The 11,162-nt window shown below is 35.8% G+C and overlaps 1 long non-coding RNA gene across 1 annotated transcript; it reads left to right on the top strand.

Annotated features, from left to right (window-relative positions):
• The first annotated feature begins 2,292 nt into the window (after positions 1–2,292).
• LOC137220897 (uncharacterized) lies at positions 2,293–10,030 on the top strand. The gene is made up of 3 exons (XR_010941837.1): positions 2,293–2,393; positions 8,143–8,312; positions 9,572–10,030. It is a non-coding gene; the product is annotated as an uncharacterized lncRNA (long non-coding RNA).
• The last annotated feature ends 1,132 nt before the right edge of the window (positions 10,031–11,162 follow it).

Genomic DNA, 11,162 nt, shown 5'->3' with positions numbered 1-11,162 from the left:
GAGATTTCCCAGGACTTATCATTCCTCTTATCTTATTTACATCATTCACTACTAGAAGCCTGTTATATCCAGGTCATCGCTCAACCCCTGGCTCTATCCCCACAGAGATCTGTGGATAAGCAATGAGGCAAATCCTTCACTGCCACTCTGGCCAATATTTTCCATTCCTTGTCACACTATTTTTCTTTACAGGATTTATCACCAACTCTCATATCATATATTTTATTTTTTATTTATGTTTCTATCTCTTTCCACAAATATATAACCTTCACAAGCGCAGAAATTAAAAAAAAAATAAATTCTGTTTTTTAGAACAGTTAAGGTTTACAGAAAAATTTTAAAGATAGTAAGTACAGAAGACATCCATATACCCCTCACCCAATTTTCCTACTATTAACATTAAACATTAATATGGCACATCTGTTACAATTAATGAATCAATATTAATACATATTATTAACTAAAATCCACACTTTATTCTAATTGTCTTAGTTTTTACCTAATAATCTTTTTCTGTTCCAGATCTCACCCAGAATATCACATTACATTTAGCCCTCATGTCTCCTTCGGCTCCTCTTGGCTATGACAGTTTCTCAAACTTTCTTTGTCTCTGATAATCTTAACATTTTTGAGGAATACTGGTAAAGTATTTGGTTGCATAGCCCTCAGTTGAGATTTCTGATATTTTTCTCTTGATTGGACTAGGGTTATGGATTTGGAAAGGAGGATCACAGGTAAAAAGCTATTCTCATCATATCATATGATGGGTAGATACTACTAATATGACGTATCACTGTTGATGTTGACCTTGATCAGCTGGTCGAAGTAGCATTTGTTAGGTTTCTCCACTGCAAAGTTACTTTTTTTCTTCCTTTCCATACTGTACACTTTGGAAAGAAGTCATTATGCAGGGCCCACATTTACAGAGTAAGGAGTTATGTTCCACCTCCTTCAGAGTGGAGTATCTACAAAAATTATTTGGAATTCTTCTACTCAGGAGATTTAACTACACCTATCCCCTCCATTTATTTATTTACTCAATTACTTATTTATACCTACATAGATCCATTGATATTTATTTTATGCTTTGGGTTATAATCCAATACTTTATTTATTTATTTAGCTCAGCTTTTGTCATTGGTAGCTCTTTTAGTTGAGTTCCCTTGAACATACTACCAATTTTTTAGAAAAAGCATTTCTTTGCTTTCTGGCAATACAAGATGTTTCAGGCTTATTCTGTATCTGTATTTCTTCCATCTCAGTCTTAGAATCAACAACTTCTTTAAGAAACAGTGGTTCCTTTTATTGCATAGTGGTATTAGAAACACAATCTGGGTGTAAAGCTTGCTGCTTCTTACTGGAGCATTCTCTAATATGTTACCACATAGATTATTCTTGCCTCTTCCCAATGCTAATCTGTAAACTTCCATTACAGCAGTGAGAAACCTGCCCCTCAATCTCTGGCATCCATTTATTTAATTGTTCAGTTCTGGTATACAGGTATACCGTATCACAATTGTTAACTCATACTCCCATGGGAAACTATTTCATCAACTAGAGAACAGTACTTATGTAAAGTTTCTTTTGCCTTTATTCTTACAGACTTCAGTCATTTCTAAATTTACTTGGGTCAGTAGTTGTTCTCCCCTCCAATTCCTACAGTGAGATTGTTTCATAAAATACGTAATACAGTTGGATTATTTGGTCACATTCCACATTCTATTCGAGAAATCTCAATGTCTTAAATGATTTTGTTTTAACTTATACGCATTAAGATTTACTCCTTGTACTGCAAATTTCTATGGGTTTTGGCAAATGCATAATGTCATGTATCCACTATCACGGTATCATATGGAACAGTCTCAACACTCTAAAAAATTCCCTGTGCTTCACCAATTCAATCCTCTGTCTCCAAAGCCCTGGCAACCACTGGGATTGTTTTATCACTGTTACAATTTTGTCTTTCCCCAAATGTCATGTAATTGAAATCATACAGTATGTAGAGGACTGAATTTTTTATCTGATTTGTTTAGTACTGTATATCTAGTATACAGAGTAATTCCTTGCTTATGTGGGCACCTATTATGGACTGAATGTCTAAGTGCCCCCCAAATTTATATACTGAAGCCCTATCCCACAATGTGATAGTATGTGGAGGTAGGTCCTTTGGGCGATAATTAGTTTTAGATGAGGTTATAAGGAGAGATCCTCATAATAGGACTAGCGCTCTCGTAGGAAGAGACCAGACATCTTGTTGTCTCTCTCTACATGCTCACTGAGAAGTCATGTGAGCACAGAGCAAGATGGCAGCCATTCGTAAGACAGAAAGAGAGCCCTCACCAAGAATCAAATCTGCCAGCACCTTGATCTTGGATTCCCCAGCCTCCAGAACTGTGAGCAATAAATGCCTGCTGTTAAAGCTACTCAGTCTATGTTATTTTTCTGTAGCAGCTCAAGCTATGACAGGACTCAATATATGTTTTTGAATGAAGAACTGGAAGGATTATTCATGAGTTTCTTTTTAGTTCAAAAATGCCATGGCTCTACAATAAGTTGTTTTATGATTTTATTTCCTTTGGCTTTCTCTCATACTCTCTTTAAAAGAATTATGGAAGAAAAAGAAAATAATTACTGTTTTCAATGGTGACTGTAATATAATTGTTTTGCTAAAGGTTTTCTGAAGTGAATTTGGAGGTATGTCATTTATAGTGATTATTGTATTGATTTAAAGTAGTATATAAGGAACTATTTAGATATTTAGAAATACATAAAAATGATAGCAAGGAGATCTTATTCTACATACTCATATTTTTCTAGGAAAGTTTTTTTTCATATTTTCTATGAAAATATGTTTCATATGCTCTATGGTTTCATATTTTCATCTTATGCAGCAGTTTTCAAGGCATAAAAAATGACCTTTACATTCTTCCATAGTATTGTTAAGGGCTAAACATAAGCGAGTAGAAGTGAACTGCTTTACCCAAACAGAATGTATAAATGTAGGCTCCCACCCCTTAAGAAGAAATCTTATACAAAAACAATGTTTTCAGTTTTTCCTGATTTTTAAGAGCTTCTCAGTTAAGAATTCGGTGAAACAAATGTAATGGTTATTTTTCTGCAGTCCTCTTTGCTCATATAGTCCATGCACAGATTAATTTTCAGGATATCAGAGGGAGTTTCTTAGGTTATGATTTCTATCTAAAGGAATGACACTATATAGATTAAAGTACCACAGAAGAGTTTCTGTTAGTTCCTTGCATTCATTTCATTACTGAAGACATCAGTATAAAGCTTGTTTAAATTAAGGAATCATGTACAAGAGTAAATCTGTTCTGACCAGGATGACAAGTCTATGAACTTTCCAAAATATATCAAAAAAAAAAACTTTTAGGATTTTGATTACCAATTTCAAGCTCTATGAGAATTATAATATGATTCCTAAGGTCATAACTGTTTTACAATTAATGCAACCAGAATTTTAGTCCACATAAAACAATGCAATCTTTCCAAGACTAAACAATCAATAGAGTCATAGAAGAATTTGGTATTTATGTTAGTTTGGATTTTGATTAATGCCAAGCCGTAGTTGGGATGTTTTTTCAAACCTATAGACAGAAAGTCACTTTTCCTGAAGTTTCTCAGAGACAGAGGGTATTTATATAAAGCGTGGCATAAAATATCCCATTGTACTTAAGTAACTAAAAAATCATAAAGTCTTCAGATAATAATACTGCTTTGATGAAAAACATCTTTTGGCTACGTAATACTTCCCCAACCCCCACCGAGATATACACATTGGTTACCATTTCCTCTCAGTCTTTGCTTCATTTTCACATCTCAAAGCTATTCTTTTTTTTTTTCAGCCTGGCTACGATTGCTAGATACACTAGAAAATACCTACTTAAATTTGCATTTCAAATATAACTAGGAATATTTTTTAGTATAAATATGTCCCAAGTATTACATGGCACATGGTTATACTAAATCAATTATTCATCATATATTTGAAATTCAGATTTAACTGGATGTCTTGTATTTTTATTTTCTAAAACGCTAAGCCTAAAATTAGACACATTACTTATCATTAGTCCTACTAAGCAGTTTATTATTTGCTCCTTCAGAAAGTCCTATATACAGTGAAGCTCTGATTAAATACTCAAAAGATTTTGAGCAATGAGTTATCTTAATTATTTAGTGTAAATAATCACTTTGAGCTTAATTTTATAGGCAAAAATTTTATATTGATCTCATGCTAACCAATCCCCAGTCTAATATCTTGAAAATTATCCTCAGCTCTGCCTCATACAACTTTGTTCTCTTCCCCCTAAGTACCCATTAAAAAAAAAAGTATACATAAACATTTTTTTCTTTTAACCTATACAACCCATTAGAATATTTCTTATGTTATATTGCCATTTTTGTTTATTGTATATTTTTGTTAAATTATAAACTCCTTGGGGAAAAACAGGTATTTTATCTTTGTATCTCTTAGATTAGCACATACCAGTGGAAACATTAAGGTACAATGAAATGGCAGCTAAGCATTGATACTGCAGTCATTTGGGAATGGTAGATGGTAACTATATACATTCCAAATCAGTTAACAATCTCATACCTACTTGTTAGGTCAAGGCAGGAAATAAACCAGACAGCAGATGTTTAGATGAAGCCTCCTCTAATTTATGCCTTTGGGAAAATATATATACTACGTTGTATTTTTGGTTTTTTGTTTTTTCAGTCCATGGAAAGTAGTTGAAATCATTTAAAATGGATGATATTCTCATAACAATTCCACTAGAAAACTAGGAGAAAAAATTGGGATTGTTCTTTCCTTTTTACAGATGATAATCCTCAAATATTTAGGTCTTTTATTATTTGAATCGCAGGAATAATGTGACATAATGAAAATGGCTGTTTTTAAAATTTCCTAATGCTTTTAAGTATCTAGAGTAAATCTGCTATATTGAATTTTTTTTTCCTTAGCAATCTTTGTTTTTTTCCTGTACTTATTCCAGAAAATTCAGTTTGGCTTATAGAAAACCTGAGCCATAAAAATCAAAAGTTATTTTGAATCTGTTCAACCTATATACATTTTTTATTATAGTAAATGTCATATTTTAATATATTCAACATAATGTGACCTAAAACTGTTAATGGTTTATGTTAAGTAACTAAACTCAGAGTGTAGCACATATCAGCTCTTTTGCCCAGCTTCCATTTCTCCACCTTCTAATAAGAAAGCTCTGATTTTATCTGGGGAACCACACTTTCCTCATTAGATACAATCTAGGTGGAACTGTCAAAGACTGTGTACTTCTCTCAGGAGATAAATGAATACTTCTTGTAAACTAGGACAAATAATATCCTCTCCATGGAATGTGAGCCTGGAGGAGAGATAGAAAACAGAAGATAGCTGAGACTCTCCATTAGTCCCGACTTCCCAGATCCTGTCCTATTGGAGACTTGATTTTGTAATTTTTTTTTAAATGGAACTAGTTCATATCCTTCCAGTAAATTCCATTCATTTAATTAAGCAGAACCAGCCTGGGTTGCTTGAAACTAAAGAAAGAATGAACTGTCAAACCCTCTGCAGATATAAAGTGTAGAATTCAAAGCACATTGCCCTTGTCTTATGTGAGTACATTAATCAATCTTCAAAAATGCAAAGAAAGGTCCAAAGTCAAGTAAGGGACAAAGATCTAAATTATTCGGCATAGAAACTATGGGAGCAGGCAAGTGGCTAAAACAGAGAAGTTGGAAAATCTGAGTGGCATCTTGAGGATAAGAGGAGCCGAAGAAAGGCTGGAAGAAGCAGAGAAGAGTGACCAATGAGAAATTTCTGGTGATAACTGAACCCTATATATAGGAATACCCGGTTTCAATTTTAAAATGCTTTGCAAAACCAACAAATATTTGTGGAAATAATATGACTGCACTCAAATTTTGCTCTACTCAGGAAACCATCAGTATCAAAGAAGTGTGGTAGAGATCTATATTGGAATTAAGAGTGTGCAAAGAAGGTAGAGAACCACCCCAAGGAACTCTATAAAGTAATTGAAATAAGCTATCATCAGAATGGACGGAATTCATGACCAGGTGTATCCATGTATACTAAAGCCCTCTGACATTTCCAGCATGTTTATAAATAAGGCTACAGGTATCATGAAGTCTTCTCTATATTCTTGGCTTTGACATTGATTTAGAGTATGATCTAATAAAATAAATATGGGGTAACTTCTGATAAAAATGACCTTTGTTTAAAACACCGGTTGCTTTCGTTGAATTTTTTTGTTTTGACTAAAAATTGCACTTGTTTTTGGAACTTATTTAACAAGAAAATGTGTAGACTCTTCTACGGTCAGGAACTCTTTTAATCACCTAAAAAATATGTTTTTAAGTTGTCACATAATAGTCCCAGTTTCCAGTTGCTGAAACTGAAACACAGAGAGTTTAAGCAGCTCCTCCAAAAGTCACATGGTAGTGAGTGGTGGAATCCTGGAATTTAACCCAAGAGTTTATTCCTGGAGTCCATGCCCCTTAGGCATAAAATCTGCTGTGCTGACAAAGTGAATGAAAGACAAAAAAGAGTAGACTCTGGAATCAAACGTACCTGGGTTCAACTTATTGATCTTCTAGCTATGTGACCTGTTTATTTTTCCCATGTTGTACTGAATTTCAAAGAGGATTTTCAATTAATTTTTCACCAGATTAAATATGACTTAGAATTGGACTGCTTCAGAATTTTATTTTATCCTGTAATCTATTTGTTCACCAATATTTTTTCTGTTTGTTTGTTTGGTTTTTTTTTTGCGATACGTGGGCCTCTCACTGTTGCGGCCTCTCCCGTTGCGGAGCACAGGCTCCAGACGCGCAGGCTCAGCGGCCATGGCTCACGGGCCCAGCCGCTCCGCGGCATGTGGGATCTTCCCAGACCAGGGCACGAACCCGTGTCCCCTGCATCGGCAGGCGGACTCTCAACCACTGTGCCACCAGGGAAGCCCCACCAATATTTTGTGAGTGCCTGTTATATGCCAGGCACTACTATCATAAGTACAATTATGGATAAGACACAGCTTGCTAATCTTATGAAACTCATATATTATGTACCTACTAGTTCCCTTAACATCCTGTAATAGAAGTCCAAGCCATAATTTGTGTCCCCAGTTCATTCCATTAGAAGCCAACAAGTGCTCTAAATATATGCCTGAAATTTATCAAATTGTCTTCTGAGGAAAAAAGAAAGATCACTTCATATCAATATCTGTCTCTTGAAGGCAGGTAACACATTTTCAAATAATGTGACCCTCATAACCAGTCTGTATTTAACCAGGACAAAGACAAGCTTCATTACAGATGGAAATGAATGGCTTTTTGCCACAAGCAGATCATCTCACTGTCAAGGAGCATCTGAGGCACATCAAAGAATGGTAATTAATGTTAGTGAGAAACCGAACAAAATCAATTCCTTTTCTGCATTTAGTCTCCCAGGAGGAGTTTGGCTTCAGTTCACTGCTGAGGGATAGGCTCCTTGAATTTGGGGAAATGGCACTGTGATTATTTGGGCTGTTTAAACTAGACATGCTTCTCTTGGGATTGACTATACAATCACCATAACTCCTTTAGAGATACATTTAGATGTGGATTAATCATCACAGGTCCATAGAGACTGCAGTAAGAAAAAGACTGAGCCCTACAAATCATTGCAATTTGTAATCTTTGCAATCACTGCAATTTCTAGTTGGGATCAAATATAGTAAGTACTAGAAAGAAATGACGCCTTGATCACAGGAGAAGTTAGGTGTGCCTTCTGTTATGGCAGTGGGTCTATAAAGGACATTTGTTTTGATCTGTTTGCCTGATCAACATCTACCCTTCCTTCCTTTGATAACAGCGCACTGACCTTAATTTTTGGATTCACCCATTTCTTATTATCAGTCTTTGGGCTCCAATTATGAGTATATTATCCAGTCTTGGCCAATCAGCATGTTCTCTCTTCTGGCCACAACAGAATGGAAACATGACCAAAGCCAGCCAGGAATCCTTGGATTTTCTGGAACTTAGGAAAGTGAAACTTTCTCTTATGCTGGGACTAACTACTCAGAGGACCACATATAAGTCTGATAGTGTTGGTGTTTTCCACAGGGGAAGAGACTGACTGAATGGGTCCGAAATGAAGGAAAATCACAACACAGAGAAAAAACGAGTTCTGGTGACATCACTTGAGATCCTGATTCTGGACCTTCCTGAAAAAAATCACTCTACTTTGCCCTTGTATTCTTAAGTTATGCAAGTCACCTATTTTTTTCACCTAGGTCAGTTTTGGTTTGTTTTCTGTCTCTAGGAGTAATCTAGAATTGTTCAAGCTTTCCTGTTTGAAAAATATGGGCTCAAGTTAGGGTTCTATGAGACAAGAATGGGGAAGGGTATCCAGTGTGGACTAAGATATATAAAAAGGCCTACCACATGAGGGTGTCTTGACTTAGAAAAGTTTATTCTACAGATAAAGTCCGAGAAGACAGGCAAAAAAAAAAAATCTAGATCTGAGGCCAAAGTTTGGGAATAAGTCCAGAAAAAAGTTGTTGGCAAGGCTGAAATGTGGAGGTGAGGCAGATTCCCTAAAGATAAAGCCTTTTATAGTGTGTTTTTCATCCTATGGCTGCTGAGGTAGTTCCAGTGAAATTCACCAACGGGGCTAAATTTTCTGAGTAGAGCAGCCTATAATCTCTTGTAGTAATACCTTTGATACACAATATATCTAATTTCTGAATGAGTGATTTTGATGGGAATTATATCCCAAAGAGGTTTAGCGTAAAGTGTACCGAAAACTCTGAAAGTCAGTACTTCATAGGCAATAGGAAAAGGAGCCTCATTTAGCCAGGAAAACTTGTTCCCCTGTTACCGTGATTATACTATGAAAAATGCTTGGCATCACCCACATTTGAGGTATTAGCGTTTCAATTTTGCATTCTTATGTTTGAATTTTTGTGAAATGTTATTCACTATGATTCCTTCTTTGAGCAAAATGTGGCTTTTCCTGTAGGAACCTATTATGGTATGGCCTAAGGCTCCATACATTAGACGTCAACCTTTCAGGACCGCTCCTTGAGTCGTAATTAAAAGTTAGCTGTAAAATGCCACATAAATTGGTCAAACTACTGTCCATTTGACTTAGGTTCCAGGAGGAATATATTTTTGGTTTACAGTATGTAGGTCATTAAAAAAAGTGGGAAAGAATGAAAGCTTTTGACTGTAATTCATTTATATTTTATGGAACAAATGACTCAGCTCTTATATTTTACTGAGTTTTTAATTGAAAGATACATACAGTTTTAGGTAACTATTAATAAGTCAAAGCTTTTCTTTGATGCACTGCTATGCTTCAGCAACTTTTATAAAGTATGTCATATTAATCCTAAAACTTTTTCTGGGATATAGTCACTAAAATGACTTCATATATGAGGAACATCCCCTTGAATGGCATGATTTTATACTTAAATTTGACTTTAGGTGGCAACTAACTTTACTTTCTATGCCTAATTGCAACTACTAAGCTCCTTCTTCTGATTTATAGGTCTCTGTGGAACCTGGCATTATTTTTCTGGGTATGCTTTCAGTTGACACACTCAAACCTGATTAAAGAAGAAAAGGTATAAATAAAGTTCACCCGAAAAAAAAAAATCAAAAGAAGAAGAGGATGAAGAAAAGGAAGAGGAACATGGATAAGGAGGAGAAGGAAGGAGAGAATTAAGGATGAGATGGCATTAGGTACAGCTGGATCCAGGCGTTGACGCAGGACCCTCATCTTGCTTACACTCCTGATCCCCCAACTCTCCGCTCTGCTTCTCTGTGCGTGGTGGCCTCTTTTACATGGTCATCAACCAATGGGTAATCAAAGGTCACAGCATTTCCACTTAGTTACCCCAATGGAAGAAACTTAATGTTTTTTGTCCCAGATTCTGTACATAAATCCAGGAGAGTAGTCACCTTAGCTCTGTTTGTGTATGCTAGCAATAAACAGGAAGTCTAATCTGATTATGTGATATCTGTGTTATTCTTTGTTATGTGAGTATTCATACTGACTCCATGCCAGACTGTATCACTTTGAGTGTCAGGACCCTTCATTATAGATGTTTACCTCCCCTATTCTACCAAGGATTCGGCTGTGTGCATAACAACAGATTCATACATACTAGCTGCTTTCTGACTGAGTGCTAACATAATGCTTATGACAAGGGGATACCATACTACTTAGATAAACAAAATATCTTGGCATGGCCACAAAATTCCGAAGCACCAAGCCTTTTCATGTTTCAAGGCCTTCTCACATTCTGTTCTCTCTTGTCTCCCTTCTCTATTACCCCTCTTTAACTGGCCCACTTCTAAACAGCTTAAATATCATTTTCTCAGAATCTTTACCTGATCACCCCTCCCCTCCCGACTAGAGTAGGACATCGAGTTTACCTGTTTATAGCTCCTGTTTTTTGTTTCCCTTATAGCAATTACTGTAATTGTAAATAATTGGGCAATATTTGTTTTCCCTTGGAAACAGATGCACTGCCTAAATTATTTACTTCTGCACTGATAGCACTTTATCATCAAAAGCACTGAATATGTATTTTTTTACAGGAATAGACAGATGATTAAAAAGAATGTTAACTCTAGAATTGCATTTGTTAAGACTTCTTTGGAGTATGCAATCAAATTTGGCAGCAAAAAATCTAATTGTGAATAGCCAGGGCACCATCAAGATCTCAATGCTACTGTTAATGGTCACATGATAATTCTAGTTACTATAACAAATACACTGCCACATTTTAGTAACTTACACATGTAAGTGTATCGCTTGCTCACATAACTCCTGTGCAGATACTCCTGGTCAGTGAGTAGCCTTTCTCAGTTGAGTAATTCAGGGACTCCTTCAATCTTATGGCTCCACCATCTCTAGGAGCTTGAGATGCATCCAGCAATAAGATGGAGAATGAACAAGAGTATGGAGAAGACATGCCCAATTTTGTTAATCAACTTAGTCCAGAATTAAAACACATCACCACGGCTCATATTCCATTGGTAAGAACTAGTCATATGGTCCCATCTAGATGCAGGGAATTGTAGCTTCTAGCTAATCAGCCACATGCCAGCACAGCCATACAGTATGGATGGAA

The sequence above is a fragment of the Pseudorca crassidens genome, chromosome 3 (genome assembly GCF_039906515.1).
Source record: "Pseudorca crassidens isolate mPseCra1 chromosome 3, mPseCra1.hap1, whole genome shotgun sequence".
Lineage (NCBI taxonomy): Eukaryota > Metazoa > Chordata > Mammalia > Artiodactyla > Delphinidae > Pseudorca > Pseudorca crassidens.
Note: the sequence above shows the minus strand (reverse complement) of the source record. Positions and strands in the feature narration are given on the sequence as shown.